A 19,877-nucleotide genomic window follows, 5' to 3' on the forward strand; every position below is an offset into this window, starting at 1 on the left:
AGGACTGAGGTAAGGCTGCAGTTTGTGCCTCCTCCTTTTGAATGTTTGCATAAAGCAGCCAGTAAAGGAAATGAAAGAGAAATTTGGAAAGGGAATCACAATCCAAGGAGAGGAAATCAAAACCTTGAGATTTGCTGATGATATTGTTATTTTATCTTAGACTGCAGAAGATCTTGGACGAAGTCTTGGGTAAGGATTACATGATGAAAATAAATAAGTCCAAAACAAAAGTAATGGAGTGCAGTCGAACGAAGGCAGGTGATGCAGGAAATATTAAAATTAGGAAATGAAGTCTTAAAGGAAGTAAATGAATACTGTTACTTGTGTAGTAAAATGACTAACGATGGCAGAAGTAAGGAGGACTTAAAATGCAGATTAGCATAAGCAAGGAAGAACTTTCTTAAGAAAATAAATTTGTTCACTTCAAACATTGATATTGTAACAGTAAATATGGTACTTTGATGAGCATGAGTTAGACGCAGGGCATGTACAGTTCTGATTGAAGTGCTTACAGAGGGAGAGGGGTTTTTTTTGAAGAAATTCTTTTTTTGCTGCACTTATTAACAAAGTTCAAAATTATATCACCTTCATACAGCAAATATGCAGGAAATGATCCTTTTCTCATCCAGGCTGGTGATGTACTCGAACTCCGGCTGCTCCCTTTGTACTGCCATCAGTCCCCTCTCGGCACCATGGAACCACGATTTCTCCCGCGATGGAAATTCTAGAAGTTCTGGAATATCCATACGACGTCTAGAAGATCGGAATAACGTAGTAGTGTGAACATTGAGATCTGGTTGCACGGAGAATGGCTTATGGTTGTACACATTAGCACCTGGGACACGGAAAGAGCTTCTTGAATGACAGATTTGAACGAAAGAGTCACTCGTAGTGTGATTAAAGAAAACGTTACACTTGAAACAGGTTGAAATTATCACACACAAAATATTTGTTTAGAGTTACGAACAATCTTAACTCAGTCACTCGGAAAAACAAAAATGTTTCACATATAAATATTTGTTTAGAATTACGAGCAATCCTAACTCAGTCACTCGGAAAAGGAAAAATGTTTCACATAATATGAACCAATCTGATTCATCAACTTGAAATGAAATGAAAATATGTTTCACTCTTCCACAGTCCGTGGTTTGATCACACTAAAAATAGTCTACTGAAAATTCACAGTTTAAATGCACAATTCATTACTAGTCATGAATAAACAGTTTAATTTGTGGTAAATGTACACCCTAAACACAGTCCAATGTCTACCATGAATGTAGCTCACTTCTCAACACAGTTCAATGTTTACCTTGAGCAAAGTTCGAATATGTAATTCACAGTCTATCGTAAGCTCACAGTTCAAGGTCTGCTCAGATTAAACACGGATTGGAACTAATCACAGTCCAATGTCTATACGAGTTATTTTGAAAACATCAAAACTTCAATAAGTCTGAAGACAGAGTCATAGATTGAAATTAATTCAATAATTAATCACTTATCACAGTCTGAAGAGATTAGAATCCGACACACACAAAAATACAAAGTATTTCTATTGGTTGGCAAGGTGAATATCGTTCACAGTTTATCACTGTTCGGATTGTTTCATCAATTATGGGCTATAAACACTCGTAAGAAATGTAAGTTTGAAACATATGTCCAAATAAATCACCATTACCGTTTAAATGAGGTTGGATTCTATCGTTCGTGTATCACGGAAATTCGGCGAAATAAAATTATCACTTGGAACTCGCCGAAATATTTTTAAGTTCAAATGTGGAGTTTAAGTCCTGAACTTGGCGAAATGAGACTGTCACTCACGTACCATCGCGGTCCCCACGAGCCGACCGCTCGCTGCTAGTCGCACGAACTCCACTGCGATACACACTGTTCTGCTAAGGGAAGCCACTTTCTATTTATACCCGATCCAAGCCAAAATATGCCTTTACATTATGCTCAACAAGTTCGTAGTCTCTTGCCGGATTTTTACCAAACCTTGTAGCAATGCAGATAAAATATGGGGTTACATGATGATTTGGATGATTTTATCCAGCTATTACTGTGTGGGAAGTTATTAGCCGAAGAATCTCAAGGAACATTCCATACTAATCTAGGCTCTCTCTGTATCACGGGGAGGCAGGCTGTGACGTCACTCCACTCTACGTCACACACACATGTTGCTCGCTGTTCCTGTCTGTCTTCTGCTGCTGGGCCGGCGCGAAGTTTTAAATTTTAATTTCGGGGACTTAGTTCCGTACCGCTGTTCCCGGTACAATATAGGAATTAGAAATATGTGTTTGAAGACTTTCGTGTGGAGCGTGGCATTGTGTGGAAGTGAAACATGGACGATAACTAGTTCAGAAAGAAAGAGAATAGAAGCTTTTGAAATGTGGTGTTACAGAAGAATGCTGAAGGTGAGATGGATAGATCGGATCACGAATCAAGAGATACTGAATATAAGTGGTGAGAGGAGATGGGTTTGGCTAAATTTGACGAGAAGAACTGATAGAATGATAGGACACATCTTAAGACACCCAGGACTGGTTCAGTTGGTTTTTGAAGGAAGTGTATGTGGTAAGAACGGTAGGGGTAGACCAAGGTATGAATATGACAGGCAGATTAGAGCAGATGTAGGATGCAATAGTTATGTAGAAATGAAAAGTTTAGCACAGGATAGAGTGGCATGGAGATTTGCATCAAACCAGTCTATGGACTGATGACTCAAACAACACAACAACCAGAAAATGTTAATGTTATAGGTATAGTGTACCTCGGTGATGCAATCTCGCAGCAGCTCACAATCTGCAACTTCTGCACCATTACGACCCAGTGTTGAGCGAATTACAGCTGTTTGTCTCCGTTGCCAATATCTCTCACATTCGCCCCCTATCGCTTGGTTTCTGGATGCAAGCAATTTCAAACCTTTTTCGTTAGAGCCCCTCGACAAACTCACGACTACACCCAGTCAGTGTTTCGATGTTGTTAAGTGATACAAATATTCCGGAGTTACTTTTCATGTCCCCAGTTCTTCATTCTAAAACTACCTTCTTCTAATTCTGTTGTCCACCTACTGGCCGCCATCTTTGTCAATCACCTAACTCTCCGGCTCCCATCATGTCAGTTCAAACTCTCGTAATTTCCAGAACGAACTAACGTTCATATAAATACGTGCCACCTGCCTTACCCGGCAGGCTAAACGAGAGTCCGATTGCTGCTGAATGTGCGAGCACGTCACCTTTGTTGAACAGAGCTGGTTCCCTGCTCCATCTACTGCAAATATATTCAGGTGAGAAATAGAAATATAAATTGACATAGCTTCTCTAATTGTTTTATTCTTCGGGTTACTGACGGTGTTGGAGTAATCATCGACTTACAGGGAAATATTTCTCATTGTGTGTCAACATACTACAGATTTTTGAACTGAGTAGGCCTAATTCTGTTCTAACTTTTAACGCATTGTGGAAATCCTCGTGTGTGTCGGACACTTTGTTTGGTGCATCTAATAACAAAAATTTTTTGGTCGTGTCTTCCAGCTTCCTAAGTTCCTTCATTCCCCACGCTACACTGTATATTGTTAAAATGTTGGTATCGAAATCTATCCTGAGTTTCTGAAGGACATAGTCCTGGGAACAAATCATTGGCTAGTCAACTTCTTCAATGAAATTCTACGAACTGGTAAATTACCTAAGTTGTTAAAACATGCCAAAGCAATTGCAGTCTGTAAACCAGGACAGGAAGTAACTAAAGCTTTACATTATTGACCAATTTCACTCCTTAGCATAATTTACAAGATGCTGGAAAGAATGATACCTAACCATATCCAGGAAGTAATAGAAAGAGAAATCCCAGTTGAACAAGGGGGTTTCAGAAAGAATCCCAGTTGTTGTGATCAGGTGTTAACACTGACAACAGAGATTGAAGCAGGATTCCGGAAAAGACTGAAGACTGCTGCAGCTTTTGTCGACCTTACGTCAGCCTGTGACACGGTCTGGAGAGAGGGACTGTTGCTCGAGTTTGTTCAAGTCATCCCTTGTCGGAAGCTAGCATGTTTACTAAACAACATGTTATCCGACCGTCGGCTTGCTGTATTTATGAAGGTGAAAGAAGCAGGTGGATATCTCTAAATAATGGTTTACCTCAAGTGTCAGTATTCTATTCAATCTTTACATCCATGACCCGCCAAAAACAACTTCAAAGATACAGTTTGCAGACGATCTAGCTTTAATTACTCAGAGTACGGATTTGGCACACTGTGAGGATGTACTTACAGAGGACCTAGCTATCATGTATGACTATTTCCACAAATGGAGACTCCAGCCAAATCCTAGTAAAACGGAATTAACAGCATTCCACTTGCATAAAATGAAAGCTAATCGGAAGTTACATATGGTTTTTAACGGAACAGAAGTCTCCCACAACTTCATCCTAAAATATCTGGGTGTCACGTTGGATCAATCCTTGTACATTCAAGCAAGATTGACGTACAGCTCAATGAAACCATGAGAGTTGTTACTGGTACTACCCCTACTCAGTGGCTGCCTGTTATAGAAACATTGCTCCTCCAGATCTGAGGAGAAAAAAGCAGTGAATATACAGTTGCTCAAGAAGACCTTAGCACACAGGAACTCACTCTTGTTCAATGCCTTACGAGATCCACTGTGATGAGGTCAAAATCCCGAAATCCACTCGGGACTGATTTACTCTCTCATCAAAAATTCAGTGTAACAGCTGAATGGAGACAGCGATCGGAAAAATGTACACCCACCAACGCCTTTCTGATTAAAGACCCAACGAAGAAAGTGCCAGGTTCCGATCTTCCCCGACATGAGTGGTCAAAACTCAACCGTTTCAGGACAGGTCACGGCAGGTGCCGATATATGATGAAAAAGTGTGGATACTATGAATGTGCTGCGTGTGAGTGTGGTGCTGAGAAGCAGGCATTGCTTCAGGTTGTTGAGAGCTGTACTCTGTCAGCATTTAAGGACGGTTTACAGGCTCTGCATGAATTGACACCAAGAGCAGTGGACTGGTTGCAGAAGCTTGACATACTAGTTTAATTACTGCTATATTGAAACTTATATATTTTTGCACGTTGTGCTTCTAAATGCCATACGATAATAATAATAATAATAATAATAATAATAATAATAATAATAATAATAATAATAATAATAATAATAATAATAATAATAATAATCGATTCAGAGTCTATAGATCCCTTGGGTATACTTTTATAAGAAATTTAGAACTTTACCCTCTAGTCCTTCATTCGTCTAGGTATTTTCACTGAATTTGATTGTTGGTAAATCACTGTATTTTCGCTGATCATGTTAAATCATCTTCTCCTTCTTCTTCTTAATCCGTTTACCCACCAGGGTTGGTTTTTCCCTCGGACTCAGCGAGGGATCCCACCTCTACCGCCTCATATTAGAAGGGATAGACAAGGAAGAGGGAAGGAAGCGGCTGTGGCCTTAAGATAGGTGCTATCTCGGTATTTGCCTAGAGGAGAAGTAGGAAACCACGGAAAACCACTTCGAGAATGGCTGTGGAGAGAATCGGACACATCTCTACTTAGTTACGTCCCGAGGCTGAGTGGACACCGTTACAGGACTCTTACTACTTTTTTAAAAATTTCGTTGCAGAGCCGAGAATCGAACGCGGCCCTCCGGAGGTGGCAGCTAATCATGCTGACCGCTAGACTACAAAAGCTGATCTTGTTTAATAATTAGCTTATTTCCATGCCTAATTTAATGCTGCACTTCTTATTCATTGTCCAAATGCATTTCCCGTGTTTGATAGAGATGTATACTCATGTATGGGCTAAGTCAACCACTTAACTCAAATTGTCTTCACCATCCTTTTTATAAAATGTAATCACCCAATCATCTTGGGCTAACATTTTTGTGTAGCTTATAATCTTAAACTTACATTGGAAATTATTCCTGCTATTGTAAGTTTTTACCTGTCGCTGGTCGGGAGATGTATACAGTAAATTATTTGGAGTAAAAGAAACAGTTAGTATTGAACTTGTTTTATTACTCTTGCCGTCTTTATCTGTTCACTATTAAAAGATTCGAACTCTCGCAACAACCTGTTACAGATTGTCGCAAAGTGAGTTTTGCTTCTTCAGTCTGTCTTGGCCGGTGGCAGATAGCCCACGCCCACTGATCAGCCCGACCGTCTCTCAGAGCAGCCGGGGAGCATAAACTAGAAGCTTTTGAGATGTGAGTACATGTTTATATTGAACCCATGACCTTTGTGTCATAGGGAATCAGAGTCCTAAAGTCACTACATGGGGCCCCATATCGATTACGAGCGAGGAGCTTTAACTACATTTTTTATCTCTGAACAGAGACGCCACGTGGCAGAACGGGTAGTAGATCTCATTTCCACGCTAAATAAATTACGTCACCCACACGTGGAAAGGCAGCAAGGATACAGCGGAATTATTGGTTTAAAAGTATATTTCAAAAGGAATTGGCAATGAAACTGAATAATTGTCAGGTAATTGTAAGTGAAACATGTTGGTCCTTAATGATACAGACTTTAGATCCCTAAATAGTTTCCGAGGGAAAATTGTAAAAGACGCGCCTGTTCGTTCAACCTCCGTTACCTCTACAAAAATATCGTGTGAGGTAATTTAACAAGTCAATTTGTTAAGGGAAAATCATAAATGCTCATAAAAAATATTACTACTAAATTAGCAAATATTGTGTTACAGTGAAACCTGCCTTCAATACATTTTCATGGGGTAGGAAAATGTATGTCAAATGCTTGGCGGCAAAGGAAAACTGCATGAAAGTGGGGGAGAAAACTATAAAAGAAGGGTGCGTCATCTTGAAATTACCCATTGTGTCAATTGAATTCAAGGAGGGAGCATGCACTTCCGAGTAACTCCATAAATCAGCGATTGTACGACTGAGTCCAACGAAGAAGATTTGGCCGAGGCGCCGTTGTATCATCTCCAAGGGGAGAGTTTTTATAGTATCACATCATTTTCATGCACAGGTAAATAGACGGTCATTCTGATGCCGCGATCATGTAATTGAAGTATAAATAAATGTTTACCGTATTATAAATTTATTGCGTGTGCGGACGGTATTCGACAGACGTGATCGGTCCGCGGAACTATCGTGTGAAGGGTATTTCTTTTTTCTGTCATTATTTTCAGGTGAATTATAAAATAAAGAAAAATGTGTATAAAGCCACAGTCTGTTGAGATGGTTAATATAATGTTTGAGAGGCACTGGTGAATCTGGCACGATGGCCGAGGACGTACATTTAAGGTAGGTGAATGATCACCATTATAACATGCTTTTATTTGTTTCATGATGTCACCACTTGAGTGTGTGTATTTGTGACGTATTTTGGTCAACTACTTTTATTTTCGTGAAATATCAGAGAAATGTGACGAAAGGTCATTTGCTTTAGTTCTTGGATAAATTAGGGAAAGTCGCGAAATATCGTGCGGAGTGCTGTAGAATATTAGATTTGATGGTTGAGAAACGATATAATGTCTCAAGTAGAGTGTCATTTCCCAACGTTTATTTTCTGTATGTGGTTTGTCAAATTAAGATATTAATTTATCGTAAGAGAGGGCAAAGAACTTCACACAATATTTCGCAACTTTCCCTAATTTATTCAGAACTAAAATTAATGACCTTTCATCATATTTCTCTGATATTTCACGAAAATAAAAATAGCAGTGACATCATGAAACAAATAAAAGCATGTTATAATGGTGATAATTCACATACCTTAAATGTACGTCCTCGGCCATCGTGCCAGATTCACCAGTGCGTCTCAAACATTTTATTAACCATCGAGATGGTCGATTTCCGCTTCAGTCATCCTCGAAGTGATTTTCTGTGGTTTCCCACTTGTCCTCCAGGCAAATGCCGGAATGGCACCTAACTTAAGGCCACGGACACTTCCTCCCCTCTTACTCGTCTATCCCTTCGAACCTTCTCCTCCCTCCCACCCCTAAAATGCTCCTGTTCATAATATTAGGTGAGGCGGCCTGGACGAGGCACTGGTCCTCATCCCCAGTTGTATCCTACCGACTTAAAGTCTCACACTCCAGGACAATGCCCTTGAGGTGGTAGACGGGGATCCCTCGCAGAGTTTGAGGGAAAACCATTCCTGAATGGTAAGCGGATTAAGGAAGAAAGAAAATGTATTATTATTATTTCGCTAGTGGCTTTACGTCGCACCGACACGGATAGGTCTTTTGGCGACGATGGGATAGGAAAGGCCTAGGAGTTGGAAGCAAGCAGCCGTGGCCTTAAATAAGGTACAGCCCCAGCATTTGCCTGGTGTGAAAATGGGAAACCGCGGAAAACGGTCTTCAGGGCTGCCGAAAGTGGGATTCGAACCCACTATCTCCCGAATGCAAGCTCACAGCCGCGCGCCCCTAACCGCACGGCCAACTCGTCCAGTATTATTGTTATTATTATTACTATTATTATTATTAGTGTTAATAGTAGTAGTATTAGTGGTAGTAGTAGTAGCAGTACTAGTACTATTAAACTTTACAAGTAAACTTCCAATAATCAGCTTTGTAATTTATACTTATCTGGTAAGAAGCTCTTGACAATATTTTCAACCAAGCTGTATTTGACTTCCCATTCACGCTGTGCCATCACGCCGAGCCATCTGGCGCCTTCTGGTATCATCTGTGGTGAGAATACACTCGTTGGTAAGCTAGAATACTTAAAAGGTCCCAGGAAACATTACAGAGAAATCGAATGCAAACTGAGAGAGTGCGAGGTGATAAGATAATGGCTGAACATCCCGCTAACATCATGCAGTAGCAATCAATATCCGGAAATGAATTCTTGTTATGAAAATTATCTACAGCTCCTCCCTCTATTTATCAGTGGTAAAGTGTCAGGCATCGGATACTAATATTGCGGTTTCAAACTTGGATGAGGTAAACGGATTTTTGTTGCTTAGTTTATTTTTGATACATTTTTATTTAGTCAGTTTACCGCACAGGATTTGTTTCTCTCCCAGGACTCAGCGAGGGATCCCACATTTACCGCATCGAGAGCAATGTCCTGGACGTAGGCACATTTGGTTGGGAATACAGCTGGGCAGGCTGTCCCGCCTGCTGTGCTAAACAGGGGGCTTGTGAGGGATACGAAGATTGGAAGGGGCAGACAAGGAAAACGGAAGTAAGGGGCCGTGGTCTTCAAATAGGTACCATTCACGCATATGCGTGAAGAAGAAGTAGGGAGACCACGGAAAATCACTTCGAGGACGGCTGAAATGTGAATCGAATCCCATCTATTCAGTTGACCTCCCGAGCCTGAATGGACCCCGTGTCATTACTCGTACTGTTTTCCAAATTTTGTGGCCAAACCGGGAATCAAACCCGATCCTCCGAGGGTGGCAGCTAATCACACTAACCACTGCACCACACAGGCAAACTGACGGATTTTGAAGGGTGGATAAAGTCAATTGCTCAGACGGTTGAGGCACTGGCCTTCTAAACCCAGCTTGGCAGGATCTATACTGGCTCCAGTCCGGTGGTATTTGAAGTTTGTCAAATACGTCAGCCTTGTGTCGGTAGATTTACTGGCACGTAAAAGAACGCCGCGCGAAATAAATTCCGGCATCTCGGTGTCTCCGAAAACCGCAAACGTAGCTAGTCGAACCTAAACAAAATAACATTAATATTAAAGGGCTATTGGACATCCCATGTCATCGGATGTCGGCAGATAAAAGAACTCTTCGGTGTTTACCGGAGGATATCAACTAAAATCAGGCATACATGAACCAAGATTCGTACGGTATACTCAGCTATTTGGTAGAGTACCATGGAACGTCCAAACTGATGCACAGGCAGTGTTAAATTGATTTAATTAGCACGATTGTAAGGGAATGCCAAATATTATCTGCATCCTTTCTCAGTGGCGACCCATATGTATTTAACACCATTATTTATGACTAATACTTGAATGTATTTAATCTATTCAAGAATTTTTAACTAATTCAGTGAAAAGCGCAAGTCCAGAGGAAGCACGATAGGCCCCGGTCGACGTGGAGAAGGTATACTGAACAATAACTGGCAGAGGTCCACATGACAAGGTAAGAGGCAAAAGGGTTATTCCAAAATAGTGCGCGATGGAGGATCTTTGTGCGAACGGACAGATGGCATTTCATGGCCAGAGTCCACGTCTGCTCCTGGGAAAGTCTTGCAATCCAATATCTGGTTTCTGAATCTCTGCCTAATCATAATGAAGTCTATCTGATACCTTCCAGTGTCTCCAGGTCTCCTCCATGTGTACAGCCGTCGTTTGCGGTGTTTGAACCAAGTTGTTTCAAGGACTAAGTTATGATCGGTGCAACCGGCTTTCTCATTAATTACCTTGTCCCAATCCGAAACCTCTCACTATGTTTCCTTCTCTTCCTTGGCCTACTACTGCATTCCAGTCTCCCATCACAATAATATGCTCGTCACCTTTTACATATTGTATTACATACTCTATCTCTTCATATATTACATTTCGATTTTTTCATCATCCGCTGAACTAGTAGTCATATATTAATAAAATTGTAAGTAAATAATAATTGTTTGGTGACAAGCATGTGGCGGAACAGGCAAAACCTTTATGAAATCTCCCCCAAGAATAATTTTCTCGCCAGAAGGAATGGAGTGTAGTTACCTATGAAATATTTTAGAAGAAGATTCCACATTAATGAATGACTATTTTCCATTGGGGCTTTATCTCATATTGAACCATGCTAATCGAATATCGTCAACTGATTTGGAAGTTAATTTTAATCCAGACACTGTACTCATTTAAATTTATGGATTTTTTAAATGTAATGTGCACTGTTCAACCGTTCGGCAGCAAAACCACGGCTATTCCTGTCTACGTTACTGATATAACATGAAACCCTAAATTTAAGCACTTTCGTATTACATGTCCTAAATGTATTCCTAGTGCCTTTGAGACCATCGATGAAAAATGCATTCTTGACATTTGTGTTGTTTTTGGAACACGTCAATAATTTCATTAACAACTGAAGTTGTACCTGTTTCGTTATGACTACCATGTCGGCCAAATCAAAATTGAAAATCAACACATTGGTATGACTCGGCGGATCGACTCACGTCGCTAACTAACGGAATGGAAAAGGTTCACGGTCTCAGTGTTAAAATTTCTCCGAAACCTCTCAAGCTAACAAATATAGGGGAAACGAAATGGAAAAGAAAACGTATAAATTTATCCTAAATCACTTCAATCTAGCGAATATAGGGAGAACTGAAGAAGAGACAGTAAACTTGCGTTGAATAGCTACTTCTCGGCCCAGCGACTCACTACAACATAGACTGAAGTAGTCGAAGGACAGATAACCAGGACGACGTCTGACTGTGCACGCATGCTTACCCCCTTCCACCTCCTATATTTTGCCTGCTCCTCAGCGCTCTCACGGATCATGTGGCCTTGACGTACTTTTTTTTTCTGCTAGTTGCTTTACGTCGCACCGACATAGATACGTCTTATGGCGACGATGGGAAAGGAAAGGGCTAGGAGTTGGAAGGAAGCGGCCGTGGCCTTAATTAAGGTACAACCCCAGCATTTGCCTGGTGTGAAAATGGGAAACCACGGAAAACCATTTTCAGGGCTGACGACAGTGGGGTTCGAACCTACTATCTCCCGAATACTGGATACTGGCCGCACTTAAGCGACTGCAGCTATCGAGCTCGGTCCTTGAAGTACTAGCGAGCGCTTTAGCCAAACAGGATACTAGATTTTCTTTAATAAAGACACTCTGCAAATATTTAGGCCAAGAGATTTTGTCATAATGCTTTAGGATATCCGTCGGTTCAGTCGTTCTCTCAAACTAGCGGTTACAAAAATCAACCTGATGTCTTAAATATATATATGATAAACTTCATAATTTTATTCCTAATTCTAAAGTGGGTTTCGTGAAATACAGTCAACAAACTCGATAGCTGCAGTTGGTTAAGTGCGGCCAATATCCAGTATTCAGGAGATAGTGGGTTCCAACCCCACTCTTGGCAGCCCTGAATATGGTTTTCCGTGGTTTCCCGTGGTTTCCCACTCTCATACCAGACAAGTTCTGGGTTTGTACCATAATTAAGGCCAAGGCCGCTTACTTCCCACTCCTAGCCCTTTCCTATCCCACCGTCGCTATAAGACCTATCTATGTCGGTGCTACGTAAAACAATTTGTAAGAAAAAAGTGGATGATGCCGTAATTTGCTCCGTTAAAGGCACTCCACTCAGTGTTTCTTTAGATAACAGTTATGGAAAACTTCGATTGTTGCGTTCATTTTACATCGAATTTTATTTTATACAAAAAACTCGTGCCATTCAGGTAAAACAACGATGATGTTAATGATGCTTGTTATTTGAAGGGACCTAACATCTAGGTCATCGGCTCATAGCGATGATTTTGCTGGCTCCAGAGCTCTGTCTTTCCACATTGGACCTTTCAACCCAGTTAACATACTTTTGCTCATTTTTACAGTTTTGAAATTATTGATGGAATTCTGCTGTACACTATTCTGGGGCACATATATATATTTATTGAGGGGCTCAGAACTGAAACGAAATCATACAGTAGATTAATCTACATGAAAACAATTAGAATCAAGCTCGAAATATAACATCTTCTTTCAATGTCTTGGTCGTCATTGACACATGGATGAAATAAGAATACTTTGCAAACTCAACTGCCTTCTTCCTTAATTTTAGTTCGAGCTTGTATTACTGTATTGCACCAGTGAATAGTCTTATTTAATTATCAGTGCCAGGGGGACGATCCCCCAAAAAAAGTTATGTAAATAAGGGCAGTCTTCGATATCAACAAGGATGAACTTGTAGACAGGGGTTGTAATCATCGGATTAAGGTCAACTGATCTCAATTCCGAATAATACTTCCTAGGAAGTAATGGAAAAAATTCGAGAAACCCCGAGCTTGTTAATGAATATAAAGAAAAGGAAAACAACATGCATGGATTGGGCATAATATAATCATACACGAGAGTTACTAGCATTCATCCTGGAGAGCTCTGAGGAAGGAAGGCATTGTAGAAGAAGGCCAAGACGGGAATATATTTATCAACTCATGGAGGAGCTGGGATGCAAATCTTATGTAGAAGTGAAGAGAATGGCACAAAACCTGAACTTTTGGAGAGCTGCTGCCAACCAACCTTAGGATAGTAAACTATAGTAGTTAATACTAGGTATTATGAAGTTGCTTTTAAAATTTCGAAATGCCGTGTTATAATTTTTGTAGCTTTTAATTAATTTATTTAATTGTAATTAATTTACAGTGATTTTAAATATGTATATCTAACTTCACAATCATTTTTAATAGCTGTAGTTTTTTATAAATTATATTTCAAAATCCATATTCAGTGTATTGTGCATTCTTTGCCATCTGCTATTTGTTTTACGCCGCACCGATACAGATAGGTCTTATCGCGACGATGGGACAGGAAAAGCCCAGGAATGGGAAGGAAGCGGCCGTGACCTTAATTAAGCATTTGCCTGGTGTGAAAATGGGAAACCACGGGAAACAATCTTCAGGGCTGCCTAAAGTGGGGTTCCAACCCGCTATCTCCCAGATGCGAGTTCACAGCTGCGCGATCCTAACCGCACGGTCAACTCTCCCGGTACCTATGCATCTGTGATGATTACAATGCTTAATAGGCACACACACCCATCATCCGAGCCATACGAATTAACCAATGAAGGTTAAAATCCCCGACCCCGCCATTAATCGAACACGTGACCCCTTGGACCAAACGCTAGCACACCATTTATCCACGTAGCCGGACAGTATTTCAGTGTAAGGTATTGCATTAAATTTAATTAAATGAAGTGCATATGTATATAAAGATTATTTATGGGGCTATTTCAATTTTAGCATATTAGACTTCGCTCCCTAGAGTACTAAAGCTTCATGAATATTGAGCAGTTTCAAACCATCCACAGCTGAAAGGAACACAAGATGATTTATTCAAGCTCCACCCGCTCAGCCTGGACGTGCAGTTTGATCGTATGTCACACTCAAGGTCTTCGGTATAGCATCCGCTCCATCTGCCAGTATAATGTATACGTAATTTCTTGGGAAGTGTAAGACCCTTTAGATACTCCAAATATGAAAGCACCCGTGCTTGTAAAAATAGCTATAATTAAACTGACCTACATTTTAATTCAGATAATTCATATCATTTGAGCGGCGATTTTGTTTACTGTGGCAGACAGAAAGAGACGTATCGGCGTGTTGTTCTGCTGACTATAATGCATACTGCATCATTTTAAGCAACTTCCACCGGGAGTGAAAACAGTGAATAGATTCTGTAACATCTGCATGGCCTGTCCCTAGTGGTAGGCAACACTTCAAACTCCTTAGGACAGTGAAGTCTAGCGCAGTGCTCGATTTTCAATTTTATTAACAGTTGTCTGTACTAGTGCCACCTAGGGGCTTGGGTTGAATGTTCTTTAGTATTGTATTGAAACTGTTAGGGGTTTGTCAATCGATAGCTTATTTAATCTGTTTCTAAGTTGCCACTACTGTCTTGTTGTTTGGGTCAGCCGTCCATACACTGGTTCGTTGCAGCTCTCCGTGCCACCATATCTTGTGATAAACTTTTCACTTCTACGAAACTGCTGCATCCAACATCTGCTCTAATCTCCTTGTCACATTCATACCTTAGTCTATCCATACCGTTCTTATCGCCTACATTTCCTTCAAGAACCAACTGCATAAGTCCAGTGTGTCTTAAAATGTGTCCCATAATTTTATCTCCTCTTCCCGTAAAATATAACCAAATCGATCTCCTCTCACCAATTATATTCAGTGTCTCTTCATTCGTGATTCAATCTATCCATCTCACCTTTAGCATTCTTCTGTAACACCATATTTCGAAAGCTTCTATTCTGTTTCTTTCTGAGCTAGTTATCGTCCATATTCCACTTCCATACAACGCCACGCTCCAGACGAACGTCTTCAAAAACGTCTTTCTAATTCCTTTATCAATGTTCAAAGTGAACAAATTTATTTTCTTAATAAAGGCCTTCTTTTATTGCGCTAGTCTGCATTTTATGTCCTCCTCACTTCTGCCTTCGTTAGTTATTTTACCACCTAAGTAAAAATATTAATCTATTTTTTATGACTTCATTTCCTAATTGAATATTTCCTGCATCACCTAACTCTGTTCTACTTCACTCCATTACTTTTACTTCGGTCGTATTTATTTTCATCTTGTACTCCTTGCCCAGGTATCTGTCCATAATATTCAACAATTTCTCTAGATCTTTTGCAGTCTCCGATAAAATAACAATATCATAAACAAATCTCTGGGCTTTGATTTAATCTCTTTGGGTTGTGATTCCCTTCACAAATTCCTCCTTTTCTCCCTTACTGCCTATTCTATATACAGATTGAAAAGTAGGGGGGACAAACTCCAGGCTTTCCTCACTCGTTTCTGGATTTCTGCTTTTTTTTTTTAAGTCCTCGATTCTTATCCCTGCAGACTGATTTTTCTACAGATTGCAAATAATTCTTCGTTCTCGGTATCTGATGCAGATCACCTTCAGAATCTCTAATACCTTGGTTCAATCAACATTATCGAATGCCTTTTTACTTCATATTAAAACAACTAATCATCGTCAAGCTCAATCCTACAAATAAGAGTAATCTTGGACCTTATGAAAATATGTGGAGAGGATCGTGAACCATAGGCTACAGGCGTATTGTGGCAGTCACTGTGGTAAGTGGCTATATTTTTCTCTATCATATGAACTTACGTGCGTCTGAAGACGGGAAGATACCACCATTACTCTCAAACGTGTAACCGTCATGGTTGTCCTTAACATACGATTATGCAAGTATTACACTATTACTACATATCACATTATTTTTATTTCTAAGTTTGTGATAGATCAACATTAAAATCAATATACCGTACTTCCAGAGAAAACAAGCTCCGTCCCATCCCATCCACCATGTACCTGTTGCTGCGCTCATTATCTGGTAATCACTCTCCCCTTCGCAGCGGTTAGTCACTGGAGATGTATTTATCTGCATGCAAACGAAGAAGAATGCTTCGTGGGACGGATCCCCATATACTGTTGCTCTTCAATCAAAACACGTGCAGAATGTTCAAGGATGTCACCAATGATTGTAAGGTAAATGAAATAATCACTGCAAATAGTGCATGTATTTATATTTATTAGAATAATCGGACATACATATAAGAGAAAGAAATACATTATTCAAAACCAATCAGCTGGCAAGCACAAAATATCCCTAAGGTAAGTGAATCACTCACCGCATAGTTGCGTGATTGATAACATCCTCTTTGTACACTGTAATGCGTGATATCTCTCGCAAAATCGTTCACGCCATTCACAAATACATTCTGGAAATAGTTTATGAAACTCCTTGTTATTACAAATTCTGTGGTTAAAACCATGCATTTCAAAGCATGTCACAGTGTGTCTTAATTCAAATCTTCATTGTGACCACTCAACAAAAGACATAGCCACTCCATCCAAATGAGTTTTTCTTCTTCTTCTCTTCCACCACTCGTAATAGTATTAAACTCTAAAATATTTATTATAACTCAGAATGAATATGTTATTCATATGGATACTTATTGTTTTCCTAGCTCCGTCTCCTACTGGAAGTTTACCCACCATCGTAGAGTAGTTTGTTCTCGTATTAAAGTTGCCGTATCTTTGATATCAAACCACTTTCGGAGGTTCTGAGCCCAGGAGAAAATGTTTCCACCCTCGTCAAGTTCCCTTCCATCATGTCTCCTCTTAATTAATGGCGTATAGCCGCCGCCGGAGAAGGCTGGTGCAGTCTCGAACCAGTATGGTTAAGGCTAAAATCCCAGGCTCGACCAGTAATCGAACCGAGGACCCCTGAGACCAAATGCCACCACGCTATCTGGCCATGGACCCGGACATCTTTCTGTGATCACTTGTATCAGACTTTATTTGTCATTTCGGAAAGTGTGCCCTGAACAGGCTGCTTTCCTGCGATTTGCGAGGGCTAAGACTTCAAATGATTTTTCACACCATGGATTACCTCCTCGCTGGACATATGGCCTATATACGGTCTCTTTAAATTTCTGCGTTACATCCACATTTAAAAATCCTACAGCAGGTTCATTAACGAAGCCTTTAGTCTTCATTCTTCGATAGTGCATAGCGGCACCGGTATTATTGTGCTACTTCAAATGTTATAGTTAACTCAATTTCCTCGTTAAGGACCGACGACTTAGACTTCAAGCAATACCACCCCCCGGGCAGTCGGTCTACATTCACCTCTATTGTGGCCAATAGCAGACGGCTAACAATACGATTGCTTCGTCAGTGACAGTCCACGTGGAGTACTTCAAAAGCGTGTCGGTCCTGAAGCCGGCTCGCTTGTCACGTCTACAGTGTTGCATAGCTGCACGCAGTTCTATCCAGTCTCGCTGCTTCCTCTCAGTGGCTGTATAGTTAAAACGAAGAGTTTTCAACGCTGTGTCTCGAGTTAGGTAAATCCTAGCAACCCGCGGACAAAGAATGTAGACACAGCCGACCAGCCAGGCTTCAAAAGCGTGCCGGTCGTTAACGAGGAAATTGTAGGAACTATATCATGCGCTGCGTCTTTGACGTTCCTTGTCTTGTGCCACGCCAATTACAACTTCAGGTATGCAGATGACACAGTACTTCTTGTCAATACCATTGAACGCCTACAGCTATAATTAGATAAACGTAATACAAATGAAGAAGAAATGGATCTCATAATCAACGAAATGGAAACGAAACTTATGGTTTTCAGAGGAAGAAGAGATAAAAATATTAAACTGGTCAACAAATCCATCAAGTTGACAATTTTAAATACGTTTATTGTTGAATATCAGATGTTTTGAAACCAGGTCTTGAAATTAAGACCCATATGTCAAGATTAGTGTTCAATAAATGAAGGCTATTCTGTGTGAATCGTATGGTTAAATGTTATGTTTGATCAATTTGTACTATGGAGTTTAAGTTTGGACGTTGAAGACAACCACCATAAAAAGGCTGGAATTTCTGAAAATGTGGTTTCATAGATGAATGCTAGAATTCACCTGGATAGACATTTCGCTAATGAACAGATATTACAGAGAGCACAATCTAAAAGATGGCTGCTGAGAATCATCAAATGCAGAAAAATTGGGCACCTGGAACAGACATGCAGTATGCAGTATTGTACCTCATTTTAAAAGACAAAATTTGAGGACAGTAGGCAGACGAAGAACATAATGTCTCATAAACATTCAAAACAAGATTGGACTGGAATAAGAACAGTCGAATAACTCTACCGTGATGTTGAAGATTGAAGAACCCTGTCCATAATGATCACCAATGTCGAAGAGACTTGGCACGGCGTACAGAAGAAATATTATTTAACTCGAGGTACATCAGTGAGCAGCTCTCAGATTCAATGAAAATCTGAGAATACTGGATTACAACTTCTTGTCAAGTCCGCGTGGAGCGACTCGCTGCATTCTCATATCTGGTCGTATAGTTATTAATATTTCACAGGTGCGATAGAAGTGATTTGTGTACTAAGGAACTCACAATGTGAAACTCAATTGATCACACCATGAAATAAATATGAAACAAGCAGCAACTTGAAACAAATAAACACTGCACTACAGAGAGAAAACTGCCAACAACGCTTCCTCTTCTTCCTATCCCACTCACTTCATGATGCTGGTTATTAAGCCACAGAGAAGCACAATAATAGCATAACAGTTTACGACACGCCAACGGTTTAGAACTGAAGGTCATGGTTGCACAAACAGTATTTTAATACGTATACAGGTGGATCGGAAACAGGGTATATGAACATTAGGGTGTTGGTCATACTGATAGGTAATTAAAACAAAGTCGATATATCGCGCCGTTGTCATATTATCAGGCGATCAGGTCGCTTCGGGGGCGATATCAGATTGGCTTTGAGAGGCGGTGTTGCTAAATTTGCAGGTGGTTTATGACCGCCTTGAGAGCGCCGATAGAAGAAATAAACGTCTCCAGGGGAGGGACTTGAACAAGGACCTCCCTCTCATAGGAGCGACCCACAGCAAGAACGCTATGGAGGCAGTGGCTGAAACGCATGGTGTGTTAGGGTTTGATGCTCATGTCTCGGCATGGCTCTCAAGTCCTGCCAAGCTACGTGTAGATTTAGCAACAGTGTCTTGTAAAGCCCAATTGAATTCGTCCGCGAGGCGATCTGATGGGCTAACTTGAGCAGTTGATACAATGACAACAGCGCGAGATATCGACTTCCTTTTTCAAATTGCATATCAGTATGACCACTGCTCTAACGCTCATATACTCGGTTCACGATGTTTCTGACCATCCTTTATACAGTGTTCAAGAAAAACTTGAATTAATTGAAGAATAATACAGATGCCAATAAAAATGTCCACTGTTTGTCACATAATATTAAGTTCATGTTTTGCTGTTCACCTGGTAGGTGGCGGTGGAGTTGGAGTATAACGCTGCATAGAACAAATCATCCCACTGGATACAACCGCTTCTAGCCCAAACTGTGCGCAGCTATTCTTTTAGATAATGACAAAGACCTGACAAATGAGATTGTACTTTAAGTGGACGAAATGTGCGCAGCACCAGGAGACAACTTTGAGATAGTCCGACGGTCAATAGTTCATCGCTGTCAGCTTTGTCTGGAGATTAATGATGAGCCTCTTCCGTACTCGTTCACCGATGGTCAAGGAACGTCTCTACACAGCGCTATGGTTGGTTTAATGCATTTTCGTCTCTTTCGACAGCTACTGGGTGAACAGTGTGACGTCGCCTTCAAGTTATCTTACAAAAGAATTGCTGT

General features: G+C 40.5%; 1 pseudogene; it reads right to left on the bottom strand.

Moving 5' to 3' along the window:
- Nucleotides 1-587: 587 nt before the first annotated feature.
- The window catches only part of LOC136857025 (craniofacial development protein 2-like), a 72,731-nt pseudogene continuing 53,441 nt past the window's right edge, over nucleotides 588-19,877 (bottom strand).

The sequence above is a fragment of the Anabrus simplex genome, chromosome 1 (genome assembly GCF_040414725.1).
Source record: "Anabrus simplex isolate iqAnaSimp1 chromosome 1, ASM4041472v1, whole genome shotgun sequence".
Lineage (NCBI taxonomy): Eukaryota > Metazoa > Arthropoda > Insecta > Orthoptera > Tettigoniidae > Anabrus > Anabrus simplex.